Source organism: Barbus barbus (assembly GCF_936440315.1).
Source record: "Barbus barbus genome assembly, chromosome: 1".
Lineage (NCBI taxonomy): Eukaryota > Metazoa > Chordata > Actinopteri > Cypriniformes > Cyprinidae > Barbus > Barbus barbus.
In genome coordinates, this window is record NC_136729.1 from 33,588,892 (window position 1) to 33,611,430 (window position 22,539).

Sequence of the window (22,539 nt, forward strand, 5' to 3'; positions counted from 1 at the left end):
CCTGTAGCTGTAAATAGTATATTTATCTGAGTGCTTCCCACATTTCATTTCCTGTCATAATTTAATTACATTTTGCAATTAAACTCGTATATACATGTAGTGGCCACTGAGACAAACACTTAAAAGCTGCAAATGGAAAAGATCATCATTATACAAAGGCCAGTCAATTATATTTAAAGATGATTCTCTTTTCAAAACCCATTTGTGAAATAACCACTTGAATCTTGTCGGGTATTTCGTAGATGAAAATACATTTATAAAAACACAAATGTTTCCCATGCTGGAGAAAGATTTCATGCATATTTCATTATCCAAAGTCAGACAGTGATGGTCATATTTTCTCATTTGTAGAAATTTTAATCACGAGTCCTATATTTTCAGTTGACAATTCTGATAAAAGAAAAGAGCAGAAGTAGCAATACATATTTATCATTTCAATAAGGCATTGATGTCAGTCAATCACACCAGTAAGTATATGCCAATCTATTAATACAGCTTGATTTGAAGTGTATGCATTCAGATTGATTATGATACAAGGACAAACAGACAGTGACAGAGGGAGAGAAAATGCAGAATGTCTACTTTTGGTCCAAAAGTAAAGTTACTAACAGCATAATATAAAGCATTTTAAAATATTCATTTTTCTGACTTCTCATATCTTGCCTCTGATTATTTAATTCATTTAGAGCACAAGCTTTAGGACCGTAAGCAACATAATACCATATTCTGATTAATAATATTCCCGTAGTTTAAAAAAAAAGTAAATAAATGTTGAGTGATCCTACTGGAGCAGAATCTGTAAACACATACTCATGCAACATTTTTAGTGGATTACAATGCATTTGGGTAGGGGTTTTTACAACTGCATCCTGGTTCGAGACTGGCATGCTGGTAGTCCCATATTCTCCATTTAAAGAACTTCTGGCTGTGTTTGTCACATGAACAGGAACTTAATTTCTGTTTTTGATGACATTTCTGTGGTTTAAGCACTTGTGCCACAGTGAAATGATTCTTAAGCTACCATTTGATCTTGTAATTTTTGAGCTCCATCTATCAGCTGCTGTCCTCATGAGATCGACACCTTACCCTTGGAAACCTGGAGCACTTCGAAACCGTCTCCATAGAGACAGAATCTAAAAGAGAAGAGCAGAGATTACCTTTGTCTCATTAAACTAAGCACTTTCTAAGTTCATTGTTGATGTTTTAAGTTTAATAACTACTAACATATCATCTATAATCCTTTTAATTATTAATATATACTTAAAACACATTTTTTGTGAGATATATTGTAGTTGTGAGCTAAAGTTATATATAACTGAGGCACTGATTCATGAGGCACATGAATACTTATACAGTATACGAATACAATATATATATACAGGTCCTTTTCAAAAAATTAGCATATTGTGATAAAGTTCATTATTTTCTGTAATGTACTGATAAACATTAGACTTTCATATATTTTAGATTCATTACAACACAACTGAAGTAGTTCAAGCCTTTTATTGTTTTAATATTGATGATTTTGGCATACAGCTCATGAAAACCCAAAATTCCTATCTCAAAAAATTAGCATATCATGAAAAGGTTCTCTAAACGAGCTATTAACCTAATCATCTGAATCAACTAATTAACTCTAAACACCTGCAAAAGATTCCTGAGGCTTTTAAAAACTCCCAGCCTGGTTCATTACTCAAAACCGCAATCATGGGTAAGACTGCCGACCTGACTGCTGTCCAGAAGGCCATCATTGACACCCTCAAGCAAGAGGGTAAGACACAGAAAGACATTTCTGAACGAATAGGCTGTTCCCAGAGTGCTGTATCAAGGCACCTCAGTGGGAAGTCTGTGGGAAGGAAAAAGTGTGGCAGAAAACGCAGCACAACGAGAAGAGGTGACCGGACCTTGAGGAAGATTGTGGAGAAGGACCGATTCCAGACCTTGGGGGACCTGCGGAAGCAGTGGACTGAGTCTGGAGTAGAAACATCCAGAGCCACCGTGTACAGGCGTGTGCAGGAAATGGGCTACAGGTGCCGCATTCCCCAGGTCAAGCCACTTTTGAACAGAGAAGCAGCACTGGACCGTTGCTCAGTGGTCCAAAGTACTTTTTTCGGATGAAAGCAAATTTTGCATGTCATTCGGAAATCAAGGTGCCAGAGTCTGGAGGAAGACTGGGGAGAGGGAAATGCCAAAATGCCTGAAGTCCAGTGTCAAGTACCCACAGTCAGTGATGCTGGTGTTGGTCCACTGTGTTTTATCAAGGGCAGGGTCAATGCAGCTAGCTATCAGGAGATTTTGGAGCACTTCATGCTTCCATCTGCTGAAAAGCTTTATGGAGATGAAGATTTAATTTTTCAGCACGACCTGGCACCTGCTCACAGTGCCAAAACCACTGGTAAATGGTTTACTGACCATGGTATTACTGTGCTCAATTGGCCTGCCAACTCTCCTGACCTGAACCCCATAGAGAATCTGTGGGATATTGTGAAGAGAAAGTTGAGAGACGCAAGACCCAACACTCTGGATGAGCTTAAGGCCGCTATCGAAGCATCCTGGGCCTCCATAACACCTCAGCAGTGCCACAGGCTGATTGCCTCCATGCCACGCCGCATTGAAGCAGTCATTTCTGCAAAAGGATTCCCGACCAAGTATTGAGTGCATAACTGAACATAATTATTTGAAGGTTGACTTTTTTTTTTGTATTAAAAACACTTTTCTTTTATTGGTCGGATGAAATATGCTAATTTTTTGAGATAGGAATTTTGGGTTTTCATGAGCTGTATGCCAAAATCATCAATATTAAAATAATAAAAGGCTTGAACTACTTCAGTTGTGTTGTAATGAATCTAAAATATATGAAAGTCTAATGTTTATCAGTACATTACAGAAAATAATGAACTTTATCACAATATGCTAATTTTTTGAAAAGGACCTGTGTATATATATATATATATAATACTGAATAAATTGAATACTGTATACTGTATACATTTAAAATAACACACAAACACACACACACATATATATATATATATATATATATATATGTGTGTGTGTGTGTGTGTTTTATTTTAAATTTATACAGTATACTGTGGAGTTTTTTACACAATATGGACAATATGTGACTACAATAAGTACAGTATACTGTAAGTTTAATACATTCACACAATGTGCCTAGGGTATCCAAATAGATCAAATGACTCTCAAAATGGGAGGGAATTTTCTGTATAATAAACAGCTAAGTTATAGTTAAACAAAACAAAACAAAAACACAAACAAAAAAGATTAATGTGCCTCACTTTAGAGGTCAATTGTGTCTTCCTCCTCATTGTCTGCATATATCACATACACAATGAACTAGACTTTCCCATTCAATTTTCAGCAAGGAAGTAAACATGAGCCACCCTCCTTCCATTTGCATTACTGGATGTATGCAAGTTTAAAGCCATTTCAATCAATGAGACAGACATTACTAATGGTTCTTGCCTTTCAGTGAATGAGAAGAAACATATGTTTTCATTAGAGAAAGGCTGAATGCAGATGGACCTTGTATTGAAATAAAGAGCTGCATTTGCAGAGCCAAGCAACAGAGAGCAGAGTGGAGTTTTGGTAGAATAAGCATATTGGTAAGAGGCTCATTCTCAGATTCTCTGGTGAGAAATATCTCTACATTAAGAAGGGCCAATGGATGTTTTTCTCCACTGATGCAATAATGGGCTTGGCAAAAGCAACAGGCCTTCAGGTCTTCGGGGGGGGGGGAATAACTAGCACTCTTTCCACCCTCAATACCACGACTGAGGTGAGACCCTTGAGGAAGGCACCGAACCCCCAACTGCTCCCCTGGCGCCATTGGCTGCCCACTGCTCCGGGTGTATGTTCACTACTGTGTGTGCACTTGGATGGGTTAAATGCAGTGCACAAATTCCTAGTATGGGTCACCACACACCACTTCCCTTTTCCTTTTCCCTTTCCCTTATTTTGTCTCATGTGAAAAGTCCAAAAGCATCAAATGTCAAGATTTACAAAATATTTGATCATGCTTGACTGAATTTACAATTTTCATGATGCTAAAAACCTTTTGCAGAAGTAACGCAAAGTTTTGATAGTGCCAGAGTGTACTTAATTACAGTATAAACATATTTAATTGTTTAATTAAATTTATTAATCTACTTTTTAATGGTTGATTTGGAATTGTAGAGTGAAGGACAGACAGCCAACAAAAGCAGGAACTCCCATGAGTGATATTTTACCTATTGTGCACGAGTGTGATGTCATAATTCATGTCATCATAATTCATTGATGTCATAACGGTGATAGGCCTGATCACTGACAACGATGAGACGGCCTACAGAGAGGAGGTGAGAACCCTGACTAAATGGTGTCAAGAGAACCACCTCTCACTCAACATCGACAAGACCAAGGAGCTGGTGGTGGACTTCAGGAGACAGAGCAGAGAACACACACCCATCACCATCGACATGACACCTGTGGAGCGAGTAAACAGCTTCAAATTCCTCGGTGTTCACATCACTGAGGATCTCACATGGTCCGCTCACACAGATGCAGTGCTGAAGAAGACACACCAACGCCTCTTCTTCCTGAGACGGCTGAGGAAGTTTGGAATGAACCCCAGCATCCTCAGATCATTCTACACCTGCACTGTGGAGAGCATCCTGACAGGCTGCATCACCGCCTGGTTTGGAAACAGCACTGCTGGCAACCGCAAAGCTCTGCAAAGGGTCGTGCGAACTGCCCGTCACATTGTTGGAGGTGAGCTTCCCTCCCTCCAGGACATCTACACCAGGCGGTGTATAAAGAAAGCCCGGAGGATCATCAATGACTCCAGCCACCCGTCCCACAGACTGCTCTCTCTGCTGCCCTCAGGAAGACGTCTCCGCAGCATCCGATCCCGCACTAGCCGACTGAGGGATAGCTTTTTTCCTCAGGCTATCAGGCTAATGAACAGTCAAAACTAATATACCTACAGCATAATCCCACTTTACAGTATACGCACTGCACTTTAATCCCATACAGTTCAAACTGGACTACCAGTACACTACTGCACAAATACAACAATCTTTTTGCCAGCACCGGATACCATCCAATGCACATCCATGACATTTGCACATCCGGTTTATATATAATCTGCTGCATCTTCGCATATTACTGTGTGTATATAACGTAGAATGTGTACTACATACTGTGTATAATGTGTATCGGTAACTGTATGTCTGTCTAATAGTACACTGTGTGTACTGAGTATATGTATGTGTATATTACACATTGTCATCTGTATAAGTCTGTACGTATGTATGGTAATGTCTATATGTAAATTGTTTTTGCAGTGTCTGGAGCACGCTCTCAAGAATTTCACTCACGAAGGCACACGTGCTGTGGTGATGTGACAATAAAAGTGATTTGATTTGATTTGATTTGATAATTCTAAGAAACTTTTTGTCTGACTATGTGTAGCTTGAATGCAACATAAGTTGCTTTAGATAAAAGTGTCTGCCAAATGCTTAAATGTAAATGTAGGTCGAGAGCTGCAGCTCCAACGAATACAAGTTTGCAATTCTGTTTGAAAATGTTTGTTGGAACTATGGTTTCAGGAAACGGAGAATCGAATCGTAACAACAGTTTGGTAATGATGGAACTTGTGACCATATATGCCATATACAAGAACAAAAAACACACCCCTGGTGGAGAGAGCATGAACAGAGATTTAATCTAGACTTTGAAAAAGTTCAAAGTAGTTGATTTTATTTTATTTATTTATTTATTTTTTATCACTGTCACATGATTTTCATACTTCTATTTATGTAATTTCATTATTTTGATAACTTTACTTTTAGAGAGAGAGCGAGAGAGAGAGAGAGAGAGAGAGAGAGAGAGAGAGCTAGCAAAGAAAGAGGGACCTTTTAGCACTTTCACTCTTTGTCTCATTCTCTTCCATTAAACATAATTACATGTTGCCTGATATTCAATTTTCAGGCTTATAATTTAACAAGAAAACATTAATTAATCAGATTGCCCATAGTGCGACATTAAGATTAACAGTAATATAGGACTATTAAAACTCTGAATGCAATTTAATAAGGGGACTGTGTGCTGTTTTATTTCAAGTGCCCTTGTATTATTACTTGCATTATTTTTTTATTGGGGTTAAATCACCATGAGAGTGATCAGGGGTCTGCAGCACTAGCAAATAATCACACTATTTTGGTTTTCTTATAATGTGAGGCAAATGTGAAATAAAAATTAATGTGCTAAAAGAAAAATGCAGAACCATTTGTACTTATAATATGCCTGTAAATAATATAATCATGCTTTTATCAGGGAATCATAGTTTAGATGTCATCTATAAATGCTTTGGCACACAGTTACATTTGTTAAGCTAATTAAGCTAAGCTTCAAGAATTGAAGTGACCTGAACTGAGAACAGTTACACTGCACATAATTGAAAGTGTGGAGGAGACAAATTCCCGTGCTTCCGTTGGTAAACGTAATGCTGATTTACTAGTTGTGTATCCAGGCAAATTATTTCCCTGTTCAAAATTTTAAAATGCACATACTGCACTTCACTGAAACAGGAGTGTCAGTATCAGCAAGCACAGGCCAAAACAGATTTCCCAGAGCAAGCTAAAATGACTTTAATAACCCAAACCTGTATTGCAGCATTACCTATAGAGACACTCATGGGAAAAATAACTCCTCTTCCCAGAGTGCACTGTTCACGTGGGTGAAATGTATTTTCCCAAAGCATGCAAGTCTAATTAGTTTAATCTCTCCTCTATCATACTCTCTCCAACATTACCATAAATTACCCTTACAAATTATGCACACTTGTTATGGGAGCAGGGTGGGATCCCTTAGAGATATAATGATGTATGTATTTCACGTTCATTTCAAATAAATGTATGCTTAATCACACACAAGACAAAATTACTTGATTTGTAGGATTAGAGCTTTCTGTCTTGCATGATTAAAAATGAAATAAAGAGATATTTGTTTTTACTGAAGAAAAACAGACAGTATACAACACATTTATGAGGATTTTGTTACCAAATGAGTGAAAGTGTTGCTCTGCCATGCTGCCACAAGTGACTAGCGCCCCCTACTGCTCATCTCCAGCTGCCCCAGTGTTCACAAAGAGAGATCTGAGGTCTGTGCATTTGAAAAACACAGAGATCTAAGGATTTGCAGAGATTATTTGTAAGCATGTGCATGCATGCATGCATGCATATTTACATGTGTACATGTATGTTATTCCGGGTCAGGCGTCCTCCTGGCCTACAGCGCAGTAGACACACTGACTGAATTGGCCAAGTGTTTCTATATAATTGCCGCCATTTAAGACACCACTGAGACTCATAATAGATACGATTTATCCCATTGACTTTCCCTGCCTGTCTCTGTTTCTCACTGTGCTCCAAACCCCCAAGTCCCACTTCATCCCAACATTTCACTTTTAAAATCAATACAGTTCAAACCCCACTCCATTAGATTACATGAACAGAAAGGACAAGCAGAGGACTGAGATAGTGAAATAAAGGACAGCCACCTAACAATGCTATTATTTCAGTATTATTTATACAGAGAAGATTTGTGTAGCTTAAAATTACAATTATAAGGTTTTCAGTTATTGGTAAGTATTATAGAGGATTCTGTCATTGATTTAGTAGCAGACATCTGTACAATTTTACTGACATAATGACTGCTAGTCCAGCTGTGACAAATGGACAGTTTGACTGGACTGCAAAAAATTGTGTAACTACCCATTAGTTCACCGTACTCCTCGACCTCCATTCGAGAGTTGGCACATTTTAATTGAAGATCCAGAAAGGTCGTCTGCATAATTCTTGGGTAAATTTGACCTTTATGTAAAAGTGGAGCCAGATGAAAAACCTAGCTTGTGTCATGGTCCCCTAATGACATTCAAGACTGGAATTCATCAAGGAGATCTGTTACTGCCGATTGACTGTCTCTGTCGAAGCATGTAGCAAGAGCACCGATGGAGACGAGAGCGGTAAAATCATGGCTGACTTCAATATTGACATGGACGTAAGGGAAAATTGAGTCTCAAAGAGGCAGAGATAATAAAATAATTTATCACTGAAGAGGTTGTGTATTATTCTTCCAAACTAAATCCTTAAAGTCCTTTAAAACACCTCATGAACAAATGATTGTGGGACTGTGCTTATTCAGTTTATGCAGTCAAAGGTAGTGCTGTTAAAACTTATTTAATGAGACAATAAAGATTAGTGAAACGGAGAGTTTCATGATGAGGGCTGTGTAGCACCCATGTGTAAGAAGTGTACTTAATCGTACTCAATGTGCACTTGTAGTGTACTTCAAATCTTAAAATTACAGGGTTCACCAACTGTCGGACTTTGGCCCCAATCCAGACTGCAAGATGCATCCATCCAGACCACGAAGCTGTTTGATATAATTAAATAAATAAATGTAAAATATTTTCTAAAATAATCAAATTTATATCAAGCACATCGAGGTCAGCTCAGTAGTGTTTGGGTCCTACGGCGCCACGGGTTGATCCTACAGTTAAACTGTTGCTACGATCAGACGTGCAGACAGATTAAACTTTTGGTGAGTGAAAAGTATGGCATTCTCAAAAATTAAGAAAATTGACGGGTCCTTAAAAAGTCTTAAATTTAGTTGTATCAAATTTAAGGGGTTAACAAGTCTTAAATGGTACAAGAAAGTCTTAATTCTGATTTCAGGTCTTAAAGGGGTCATATGATGTGATTTCAAGTTTTCGTTTCTCTTGTGTTACAAGCTAATTGAGCATAGATAAGATCCCTGAAATTGCAGAGACTAAAGTCTCAAAACCAAAGAGATATTCTTTATCAAAGTAAAGACTGCCACGCCCCCCTAAAACGTCTCATTTAAACACGCCCCCACGTCTACATCACAATGTGGAAATAAAATGCAAAGAAATGCTCAAATGCTCATGCAAAGAAAAAAGTTGTGGTTTCAGTAACCGCAGTAGTGTTGATGCAGTCATGACAGGGATACGCTGTGTGTTTCTAGGTGAAAGCAAAAGCACTTTATTTGGTCTTTCGAAAGTAGATGCATTTTGGAATCATTAAGACTACTTACTACACAACAGCACAACCCAGATGTTATCACACACATTTTATGGATGACCATTTCGTGAACCTAGGAGAGGAGGTAATTCTGGCTTTACTATGACAATCTGGCACTTCTGAATCAGTGACTGTAGGTATGTTTTGTTATTAATTTAAGTATTTGCTATTGACTGTTCAAATGCGGAGTTTTGCACGTTGTGTGTGTGTGTGAGAGAGAGAGAGAGAGAGAGAGAGAGAGACGGTCACATCACAGCTCGTCGGCTATCTTAATCGTGACTTGTATGCAAATACATACGCGCATCATCACTGTGTCTCTCACGCGACTCTGTTTCCCTTTCGGGCTTGAACTGATGGCAAAACTAAGGACATTATTAACTGTCTTTACTTTTATTTTGAAAGCTGAAGCTCGCGATTATGGAAAGGGGCGTTACATTTCCGACGAATGCTTGTGGTGTTCGGCCAATCACAATGCACTGTGCCAGTTGGCCAATCAGAGCAGACTGTGCTTGTCGGAAGAAGGGACTTTGTATAAAACGATGAGTTTTGGAGAGGCGGGGCATAGAGGACCTACAATAATGTATAGTATTTGAAAAATAATATTAAACATTAACTCATGTCAACATATTCTGTTACACCAAATAATGATCTTTAAAAAAAATATCATATGACCCCTTTAAATTTGGGACGGTAAGACAAGAATTGCGATGGTTTTATGTGACAATTAAATTTCAAAAGGTTATATTTGCATTACATAAACACGAGAGGTGCATGTTTCAAAGTCAGCTGATGCACTGCTTTGTGTACTGCCGTTACCGGGGTAACCGCTATATTTCTGCCATTCCAAAAGCACCACCTGCTGTAAGAGAATAAATTAGCATTTTTTTAATAAGCCCATCTGTTGTTTTTGTTCACACCAATGTGAAAATTAGCCCATTTTTTAAAACAGCAAATGTAAATGTGTACTAGGTGTTTTACCAGAAGATAATGCATTATAAAAATGTAAACAATTAAGACAGTAACATACATTTATGTTATTTAATTAATATAATAATTGATTGATAATAATTGTTTTAAATTAATATAATAACTGATACTTTTGCCATCATTTTCTTAAAAAAAAAATGGTTTAAAGGCTGAAATCTGAAGTTAATCCTTTTATAAATCTTTTTTGTTTCCGTGAAAACCAGTGTATCTGAACTCTAAACCATGCTTTTTGCAGTTTTACAATTTTGTTTGTGCAGGTCTTAAAAAGACCTAAAAATTCTTAAATATGAGCTTAAACTGCATGCAGATGCCCTGGCCTGGCAAAAACCATCAAATCGTGTTTTTAGGTAGGCCTAAATAATTGTCAGGTTTTATTACTGGTCCTCAAGCTATTTTAGTTGGAGTTTTTATTAAAAAAAAAAAATTATAAAATGCACTTGCAGATAGTATATAATATTAATGAAATAAAATTCCACTGACCTTAAAGAGTAAATTTAATGACTATGTTACTTAACACACTTAAGTAGACTTCTTAAATGTACACTTTATAATAATGTTTATAATAATATTGTTTTGTTAATATTGTGCTTTTCTATAAAGAAGTTTACAAGAAGTTGTAATACATAAAACATTATTTTTGCAAGTATATTATTTTAAAGTGTGTTATTTCCTATTACTCTTTTTAAAAGTACTGTGTGCTAAAGTGTACATTTTCGACAAGCGAGAACTACACATTAATCTTAGTCTAATCAACCATTAAACATGCAATATATTTACCCACTTAAAAAAGAAATTACCTAAAGTCTATATGTACATTTTCTGGTGATTTACCACTACTTTCCAAGGGGATTTCTCTAATACCCATATTGCCACTCTTCTGTAACAGCGGAAAACCAAAGCGCTCTGTCTTTGCGCTTCGATCTGTGTTCCTGTGACCATACATAACCCATCCCATATTTTGTTTATACGTGTGTCATCGCAGGGTGTGTGTTCATGTAATTTCTCTGTCATCTGGACGTACTTTTGAATGTAGTACATGACAGTCTTTTGTTACCATTGTGACAAGAATATCTCACCAATGTGGTTGGTAATTATGGCACAATACCACACAGAGAGTCATGCTTACACATACACACACGCATAAACAACAAATCACACATCAGGGCTTCCTCGCTTGCTTTAATTGTTTAATTTCTCTCCACCAGGCACAGTGTGTACAATGGCTCCATTTGGTGGAGTCCCATATGATTGCTCCATGGTCAAGCTGAGAAGATTATCTCATGTCTGTTTAATGGGAAACTCAGCCATCTGTTTGTGTGTGGACGTGTAGATGACATCAGTGCAGTGCTTGCTTCATTTTACAAGCTAATAGCTTCGGCACCACACAATGACCTTGAACCTTCATTTCAGAGTCAAAGACCATGAAATTACTTAGATACTTTTTCCCTCTTATCGACCAGTAATCACAAAGGGAAAAAAAAATAAAATCAATACATACATACAAAATACATATTTGCAGTTTTAATATTCATAATATGACAGGTCCTATGAAAAATAATAAGGCCTCACATAAAATATTAAGAAATAAAAGTGTATTTGTGTGTGTGTTTGAGAGAGAGAGAGAGAAATAATGGTAACACTTTTAGTTTTAGGGACCAATTCTTACTATTAACTAGTTGTTTATTAGCATGCATATTACTAGCACATGGGCTGTTTCTTATAAAGCAAATATTAAATACATATTCAACATGACCATATTTTAGGTACCTTAATCCTACCATACCTAAATTTAACAACTACCTTACTGAATATTAATAAGCAGCAGTTTAGGAGTTTATTAGTTAGTTAGCAGTTAATAGTGAGAACTGGTCCCCAAACTAAAGTGTGGCTGAAATTATGTATAAAGTATGCTTTTAAAGCTACTCTAACTATGAGGACTCAGGAAATGTCCTCATAAAACACATTTATGTTGTTATACCAGTGTAATTACACACATTTATGTACCATGTCATTACACACATTTATGCATCTCCCCCCCCTCCCCAAGACAGCACTGCATCACTCATGGCATCATTCTGTCATTGACGTTACTAAATGGGCCCAGGAATACTTCCAGAAACCAGAGTCGGTAAACACAATCCACCGTGCCATCTGCAGATGCCAACTAAACTCTATCATGCAAAAAGGAAGCCATATGTGAACATGGTCCAGATGCGCCATCGTGTCCTGTGGGCCAAGGCTCATTTAAATGGACTGTTTCAAAGTGTAAAAGTGTTATATGGTCAGACGAGTCCAAATTTGATATTCTTGTTGGAAATCACGGACGCCGTGTCCTCCGGGCTAAAGAGGAGGGAGACCTTCCAGAGTGTCATCAGCGTTCAGTTCAAAAGCCAGCATCTCTGATGGTATGGGGGTGGGCAGCTTGCATGTTTTGGAAGGCACTATGAATGCTGAAAGGTATATAGAGGTTTTAGAGCAACATCTGCTCCCCTCCAGACGGTATGTATTTCAACAGGACAATGCAAAACCACATACTGCAGCTATTACAACAGCATGGCTTCGTAGTAGAAGAGTCTGGGTGCTGAATTGGCCTGCCTGCAGTCCAGATCTTTCACCTATACAGAACATTTGGTGCATCATTAAACAAAAAATACGTCCAAGACGACCACAAACTCTTCAGCAGCTGGAAACCTATATCAGGCAAGAATGGGGCCAAATTCCAACACCACAACTCCAGAAACTCATAACCTCAATGCCCAGACGTTTTCAAATTGTTTTGAAAAGAAGAGGAGATGCTACACCATGGTAAACATGCCCCCGTCCCAATTATTTTGAGACCTGTAGCAGGCATCAAATTTGAAATTAGCTAATTTTGTGCATAAATGTTTTTAAATTTCTCAGTTTAAACATGTGTTATGTTATTTATGTTCTGTTGTGAATAAAATATTGGCTCGTGTGATTTGAAAGTCTTTTAGTTTTCATTTTATTAAAATTTTAAAAAACGTCCCAAAATTTCCACAATTCGGGTTGTACTATCAAACTATTATTGCTGATGTGAAAGGATATTAGCTTCTGAATTATTTTTGAACTGGTGAATTTGAACGTTATTCCTGGTTTGAGGCTTGTCTATATAATGTTCTCATAAAGGCAAAGTTTGACGCCTTTACACCAAACATCAGTTCACAGCACATATCCCTAAAAGAGGAAAACATCCAATGTTTAGAAGAAGAAAAAGAAAGAAAGAAAGAAAGAAAGAAAGAAAGAAAGAAAGAAAGAAAGAAAGAAAGAAAGAAAAATAGCGTGAGGAGGGGGTGTTTTCTTATGTCCATGTATTTGGAACAGTTTTATCTTAAACCTCCACTGGGCTCATAAAGCTTGTAATGTTTTCTCAGTGTTCTCTGAGGATAGAGGAGAGAGAGGATTTTTTATTTATACTTTTTACACATTACTGGCTTTTAGTCCATTAAGCACACAGCCATATGTAAGCTCTGGCTGGGAGACGTGAGAAAAAACCAAAGTCCTTTCTCAGGAAAAAAAAAAGAAAGTTTACACATAAAGCCCTCTGGGAGCAGAAAAAGTTAAGACGTTAAGGCTAGCCACTTTAACAATTCATTATCCCTTAAATCTCAGAGCGGCCCACCTGCTAATTAATTTAATGACATTAATATGTCGTTATAAAGGCGAGAAAGCTGTTGGGCAGGAAAGAAATTAGGAGAAAATGGAGAGAGGGGGAAAAAGCAAAAGAATAAAGGAGTAACCTCAGGGGTGTCATGGCTTAAGGCAACCTTTCCTGCAGCCGTGCAATCCACGGTGCATGTAATTAGACAGGGAAAGGGAGACTTGTATGACTCTTGCATTTAATATCCTGATCTCCGGCTGTGCATATGATATATGTCAGACAGGTGGAAAGAAAGCGAAATAGAGAGAAAAACGCACCCCGAACGGTCTAAATTAAGATTTATTTGAGCGTACTAGGGGGTTGGTTGAAATCCATTTATATATTCAATGCCTGATTCTGTGCCTTGGAGTTACTCTTGCAGATCATATTAAAATCCAGACAGTGCCACTTTCACTTCATCTGTTTGGGAGCCATATCAAGTTTGCTGGTCCGGACCATGCCGAGATGTCTCAAAAGTCATCATCGTATTATTCAATAAGCCTCTGATTCCCTTTCTTGGAGATATTGCTGATGAATAATCACTTGGGCTATGTGAAACTGTTTGGTCATTCTTCATGTAAGAAAGTAAACTTATTAAAGGCGAACCTGTAAAGTAGTTGAAGCATAATAATGGGCTGAGGCTGCACACGTGTGATAGATGCTTGCCTGTGTTTTCATAGATCATGCGGATGTGTGGACGTCTAATGGTTTTCCGTTGCCACAGAACTTTGAACAGTGTACTCTGCGAATCAATCTGTTGAACCCCTGATGCGATGATTTATCAGCTTTGGGACAAAATGCTGTCAAGAAACACTTTATTCTCTTGTGTGGAAGCTTATCGACCTGTTGTTTTGTTACAAGGAATGATATCACTGGTGGTTTCCTCAACTGTTTTGCTGATTTGAATTATACCGCCAACTCAAACTACTAGTCATGCATTTTTCTGCGTAGTATGTTTCAGTGTGGTTAATTCATCCACATACTACCTGGTGAGCTTCAAAGAATATGAAGGTCTAACCACAGAGTTTTGCAGAGATGACTAGCAGCATTTTTTTTTTTAACTCCTCTTCTCTTATTGTGATCTGTGGTTTAAAGCAGACACTGCACATACTCACTGTGACTTAATGTGGCAATGTGCTACAAAGGCAACCTTCGGCAAGGTTTGATTGAGGCGTTCAAAATCCTATAAAAATAGAGAGAGGGAAAAAGAGACAGATTGATATAGTCGAAAAGACCACAATGCTTCACATTCCATGCACAACCCCTGACCCGAGGACAGGAATGGAGATAAACTTGCCCACACAGTGTTGAGAAAAAATAAATAAATAAAATAAATACTTTGTCCATGATAAGTGACATTGCAGGGGGCAGATAACCACTTGGACACACATACTCTAAGTGTGTGAGTGTTATGTGTTTACTCATTGACTGAATTCCTTTTCGAGTCCTCTGGTCCTCTGATCAATATAAATAACTGGTCGTATGTAGAGAGCACTGAAAGTTTTGAATATTTCAATATCCATAATTAATGGTATTCTTGGTTCAAACAACTGACAAGTATGGAAAAGAAGAAGAAGCCTCATCTTCTCTCCACTCAAGCTACTTGTATGGTATACTGTATGATCCATTCAAAGTGATTTTAATGGCTTATTTACAGTATCCATTTCCCTTTCATTTTCCAAAAGTTTAAGATTTGTTTATGTTTTTAAAATATGTCTCTTAAGATCACCAAGACTGCATTTAAGAAAATCTTGCTGACCCCAAACTTTTGAACAGTACTGTATGTTCAGCCAGATTTAATGTAGTTATACATAAAATGTTCTTTAAGTTTTAGAAAGTTAGAACATTAATTACTAAATTGATACTTGAGAGACAATGGCCATGGCATTGAAAAGACTCTTTAAATTAATTTTGTCATTTAACACTTTTAAATCTCGATGGCACCAAATTAGCAATTTTACAAGATGACGGTGAATTAGAAAAGGCACATGCAATATTACCTATCAGCAGGTTAATATCAATAAGTTCACCATTTTATATACTTTCCTAGATAATCGGTCAAAAAAAAAAAAAAAAAAAAAAAAAAAAAAAAATATATATATATATATATATATATATATATATATATATATATATATATTTATATATTTATTTTATTTTTTAAAGTCCAAAAATCCCTAAATCTGCTTGTCACTGAGGCAGTAGTGAGGGGACAACTTATCTACCCATAAAAGTTGCATATTAGTAACTTTAAATAGCAATTTGTGCTTAAAGGTACTACAATTGAGGGGCAACTATGGTACAAATATGTCCCTCTGAGGGTAGTCCCCCATGCTAAACAACAATAAATTACCAGGACCTTATTATATCCATTGCTATGCAAACCTTACAACCACTTGGTCTTTTTATTATGCTTTTGACCTTCCAAAAAAAAAAAATTCCCCATTCATTCACCCTTACATTTACTTGACAGACATTTTTATCCAGAACAACTGGATACAACACTGTATTGAAGGTATGCTTTTAATCTGTTCATCATGCATTCCCTGGGGATTAAACCCATGACCTTGTTGTTGCTAGTTGCTCTGTTCAGATGTAGGAACATAAGACTTTTATCCATACACCAAAATCACTGTTCGAGCCATCTTTCAAAGCATGTATTGCGGTGCAGTTGTCAGAGTTTAGTAAAAATCTGTTGGATAGTTCCTCTCCAAGGAAAACAACCTTAAGAAGACAAAAAGGAGAAATTTTACGCTTCTCTGGGCTGTCTCTTTCAGGTTATATCAAGGACAAAGCAAAATCCAGATTGTACAACAAGAGACTAGTAGGGGTGAAATGGCAGTAGTGTGACAAAACTAATATGATTTTTCCTTTGGAAATGGAGAAAGCATGCAGTGAAATGATACCATAAGACTCATCTGTCTGTGAAATAACCATGTTGATGAATGCAACATTCTGTACACAGCAAACGCAGGGTACCCAACATAGAGCCTTGCTGACTGTTTCATGGTTACAGCTTACAGCTCTTAAATTTAACATTGAAATGTGACATTATCTTTTACAACACACCCACATTCGCACTGAAAGTGTAATCGTGATCAAATACATGCCAGCAAGGGTTTCGATGGAGAACATATTTTAAATAGCTGTAATATATTATAACACCAGTGAGACTCACATTCATCTGCTTTTGGCCTTGAAATCAGAATCAGAATCAGAAAGAGCTTCTATTGCCAAGTATGCTTGCGCATACAAGGAATTTGTTTTAGTGTCATAAGCTTCCAGTTTACAGAGACAACAACAGCACACAGACAATAAAAATAAAATGAGAATAAAAAAATACACATACAGTATGTAAATATAAATAAAACAAAAAAATTGAAAAAGAAAAGAATAATTGAAACATAAATGATTGTATACAGTTGTCCAATAGATTATATTGTATATACAGTTGCCCAATAGATGATAGAAATACAAGGATGGTGTGTGTAACATTTTCAATTGTTCATGTACTCAGAAGAGATGCCTGGCCAGATCTCTTTCAGCAGTACCTCACGGGCAGGGAGTGTGACTAAGTGACAAACCGGCTTCTTTGCGCAGAGGTATTTTGTATTTTTCGTCTCTCCTGTCTTTTTCCCTCTCCCATTTCAATCCGTTCTTATCTCTGTGAAGAGTGCTGTCACATTTTCTTTCTTTCATTTTCAAATCCCCACATCACATCAGTTATTCTAAATGCCGGTCAGACGAAAGAATTATTTGCTCTCTCTCCTCCCTCTCTCTCTTTCTGCAGTCACAGTTGTCGGTGGTAATCTACTTCTACATCCCCCTCCTCATTCTCTCTGATTGAAAAACCGCAGCACATAAGACATGAAAAGCTAAAAGTCTACATTAAGAGCTCGCTGCAGTGTGTTTCCTTGTGCTGAACGCTAAATGTCCCTGAGAGAGTATGCAAGCATGTGCAGTCATGGGCCTCGGCTCTGAAATGCACATCCCTATTAATTGCCATTCATTTTATATTATCTCAGAGTGCGCCAGTGCCACTTGTGAAACTGCGAATGGTCCTCTGAGATGCATTACTGGCGAATCCCCTTCAAAAGCAATTACATTTTACATCTACATTTATCTAAGTTAATACTATTGTGGGTATATTTTTAAACTGCTGAAATGACAAAATTCTCAAACAAGTGAAATCGCTGAAATACCGATAGTCACTGTAGCATGGAGATGAATGGCTTGTGCTGAGAATACAAATATCAGAAACATTTTTTCATATATCGGCCCTAAGGGAGAGTGTTTTCCCTTGTGAGGTGAGTGGTAGTTCTTAACCTACTTTACGTCCTGCAGCAGGCCATGTGTTGTACACTGTAAGCTCCAGTGGTTCAGTGTGAGGTAGAGGAGGGGCTCCTCTCTGTCAAGATCACAGTCTGGAGAAGTGTGAAATGTATAAACAAAGAAGGGCTGCATGGCTATGATTGTCTGAGAGGTGAGCAAGAGACGGAAAAAGAAAAAAATAGTAGATAAACAAGCTTTAAAAAGGAAAGAAAGACATATGATGTCTTGGATTTTATTCAGTGCTTCAAGTAAGGTAGTAAAGCATATAAGTTTGGATTTGGGGTTGGTAAAAGGTTTTAAATCTCTCTCTCTCCCAGTTCTATTCAATTCAAATGAGATTTATTGGCATGACTGTGTAACATCACAATGTTGCCAAAGCAATATATGTGACCTTAGACCACAAACTAGTCTTAAATCGCTGGGGTATATTTGTAGCAATAGCCAAAAATACATTGTATGGGTCAAAATGATAGATTTTTCTTTTATGGCAAAAATCATTACGACATTAAGTACAAATCATGCTCCATGAAGATATTTTGTAGATTTCCCACTGTAAATATATCAAAATTATTTTTTGATTAGTAATATGCATTGCTAAGAACTTCTTTTGGACAATTTTAAAAGCAATTTTCTCAATATTTTGATTTTTTTTTTGCACCCTCAGATTCCAGATTTTCATCTCAGCCAAAATATTGTCAGATCCTAACAAACCACACATCAATGGAAAGGTTATTTATTCAGCTTTCAGATGATTTATACATCTCAATTTTCTCAAAAATTGACCCATATGATTGGTTTTGTGGTCCAGGGTCATATATCATACAAACATACAGATAAATAAAATCCAAGGGAAACACATATACATGTCCATATTATACATGTAAGTAAAAAAAAAAAAAAACAAGAAAACAAACAAACAAGAAATAACAAATTAAATGAAAACAGAGAGCAGTTATAAATGGAAAGGAGGGATCATCTTTTTTCCTGTGATGGCAAAGTTCAATACTCCAGGCTTCTGTAATCATTCCAAAATGTATGCAATAAGTAACATTTATATAATAGTTGTGTACAAAATTAGTCATACCCTTGGTAAATATGATCAAAGAAGGCTGTGAAAATAAGTCTGCATTGTGTAGCCATTTGAGCTTTCATTCGAAAATTTCCAAAAAGTCTAACCTTTAATTTAAGTAAAAAAAAAATAAAAAAATAAAACGTGTGGGAAAATCGCATTAGGAAATAAATATTTTTATCTAGTACACAATGGCCACAATTATTGGTACCCCTATGTCTGAAGTATATTCCCATTCATTTTGCTTTTTTTTTTTCTCTTCATCACACCAGGGTGACTAGGAACAAGCCTGCAAGAAAAGCGCATTAAAAATCCCCATTTCCACCATCATGGCAATAATTAAGAGCTTCCAATCAACTAAATATATGATAAATATGTCTGGAAGATGATGTGTGTCTATAATGTCCTAATGCACAGTGAGGAGGAGAGTTTAAGTGGCCAAAGACTCTCCAAGGATCACAGCTGGAGAATTGCATAGATTAGTTGAGTCTTGGGGTCAGAAAGCCTTAAAAACAAAAACAACAACAACAACAACAACAACAAAAATAGCCCCTACATCACCACGTTGTTCGGGGGTGTTTCAAAGGAAAAGTTTCCACGCTCATCTAAAAACAAACTCCAGCATATTCAGTTGTCAAACCTGACTTGAACTTCAAATAGCACTGGCTTGTATGGTCAGATGAAGCTAAAAAAAGAGAGAGTTTTTTTAGCGGTAAACACTCAAGATGGTTATGGTGCACACAGGATTAAAAATGTATGTCATGTGTATAATGAAATATACTGCTGTATGTTGTGGGCCTATTTTTTTTCTGCCGGAGGTCCTGGACATCTTGTTTAGATATAAAACATTTAAAGCTGACTGTCTATGCTAGAAATTTTATAATGGGCCGTGGTTGGATCTTCCAACAGGACAATGATCCACAAACAAACAACAAAACCAAAACAAAAATGGGCCACTGAGAACAAAACCAAGCTCCTGCCATGGCCATTTCAGTCCCCTGACCTGAACCCTATAGGAAATGAGTGGAGTGAACTGAACAGAAGAAGCCGCAGCATGAAGCATGGAATCTAAAGGGTATGGAGTGAATCTGGATGAAGGAATTGTCTCTGATCTCTTGTCTGATGTTCTCCAAACTTATCAGGAATTATAGGTGAAGATTCAGAGCTGTTATCTTTGGAAAAGGAAGTTGCAAAAAGTATATGATTAATTGTGGCCAATGTGTATTAGAGAAAAACATTTATTTCATAATGAGATTTCTCTCCCATTTTAAATTCTTATTCTCCAATGAAATGTTAGATTTTTGTACATTTTTTAAATAAAAGATCAAAAGGATCAATGATACAGATTTATTTTCACAGCCGCTTTTGATCATATTTACCAAGGGCATGAATCATTTTACACACACACACACACAAAAACATATACGTGTATATACACGCACATTTATTTATTATTGACAAACACACCTCACAAAGAATTCTCTCACAGACCACCACTGGAGTGAAAAATAAAAATAAATAAATAAATAAAAAATAATAACAACAAGCACACACACAGTGGCTTTTTGGACAAGTACAACCATGTGAAGCTGAATCTTCAAATGCAACCCTCCTGCAGTGATCCTAACTGTGGGACATAGAGGGGTGAACATGTTCTGGTTTGAGAACATGTGAGAACAGGCACTGAATCGGAACTTCCACTGAGCAGCCAAGATGTTCCACAGACTGATTCAAACAGTAATATGCTCCCTAAGGTGCACGTAGGAGGGATCTTGGGCAAGACAAGACATTGAGTCCTTTGACAAAGCCTGGAGCAACACCTCTGTCTATTTGGACTTTTCCTTTCTCGCACAAGCATTTAGAAATCCTAAAAAAATATTTTGTTTTGCTAATATTTTGTCTACTGTGTGTTTTGTCGGTTTAGATGTTTTCTAAACATAATTTATCACCCTCAATTAAAGGGTATGAACTTAATGTGTAGTCACTGCAGATCAGCCCAGAGCTGCTGGTCCCGCTATTCACATGAACAGGTAAATAAGAGCTCATTTAATTGTGTCCCACATTGACAGGCTTTGAATCACGCATTATTTTACAATTCAACCTGGCAATTCATCTGATTTCCAGGCCAGGTAATTTACTGTAATTTATTCCACTCCGATACAAATGCTCTTCGAATGCAATCCATGTTTTCCAGAGGTAACACTTAAATTACAGCTTTGATTTGTTCAATAACACAGCAACGAGGCAGTGTGAGAAGAATCAATACACACTTGCTGGCTGCAAATTGAAGACTATTATCGGTTCTCATGAAGCGCTGAGACGTAATGATGGTATAAAGTTACAAGAAAAACATCAGAGTAACATTTGCTAAAAGTAAAAAAAAAAAAAAAATGAAACCAAGAACTTGACTCAAGCACTTGAGAAAACATTTAATTGTTCCAAAAAATGCTGGGTTAAATATAACCCAGTGCTGGGTAAATATTGGACAGAACACATGCTGGGTTGTTTTCAAACAAGAGTTTAACCCAATCGCTGGGTTCGCCCATATTTTACCCAGCGCTGGGTTGTATTTAACCCAGCATTTTTTAGAGTGTATGTGTTCAGCTCTTATGTTTTGGTAACATACCAATGATTTCTGAATTTGAATGGGACACATGAGCTTCTGATGTAAAACAATTTTGATGATTGTTTAAATTCTTTTAAATTCACTGATAAGATTAATGGATGTTGTAATGTTTATGGAAAGTTCAAAGATGAATTACAGCAGCCACAGTTGCCAGTATAGACATAATATACAGTACCTGTAACAATCAATGTGCTAGTGTGGGTGTATGTATGTCTTTGCTAAAAAAAATACTAAATATGTTTTGGGCATGCAGAACCGACTCCTATCCTATTGCACATTTTAACAACATATTAAAGATCTGCAACTAAATTGCGTGTTGTACTTTCTCTCATTCATAGTAATATAAGTATAAATTTGTGGCATATATACACAGTCTTTGGTAGATGAGTGCCATGTCATCCAGCAAGACATTAGAAAAAAAAATAAATAAATAAAAAAACATGCTTCAAATGTTTTCATGAATGTTCTGTCTCAGTAATTCATCAGTTTACCATTTCCATATAAAAAAATGGTTAATTAACTTATCTCATCCCAGTACCTCCAAGTGCACATCTTGTTGTCCAGATGCCAACTAGAAGTCTCCCAAAAAATTCAGTGAGCAACCCCCACCTGCACTCCGATTCAATCTGTCACAGAGAGCTACACTCACAGAGACACAGACACTCTCACACATACACAGACACCTTTCTGGGGATGTGAGTGACAAGCATAGCACTGTCAATCAGCAGTGCACATTTTCCCCCTGATTGCCATCGGGGAGAAG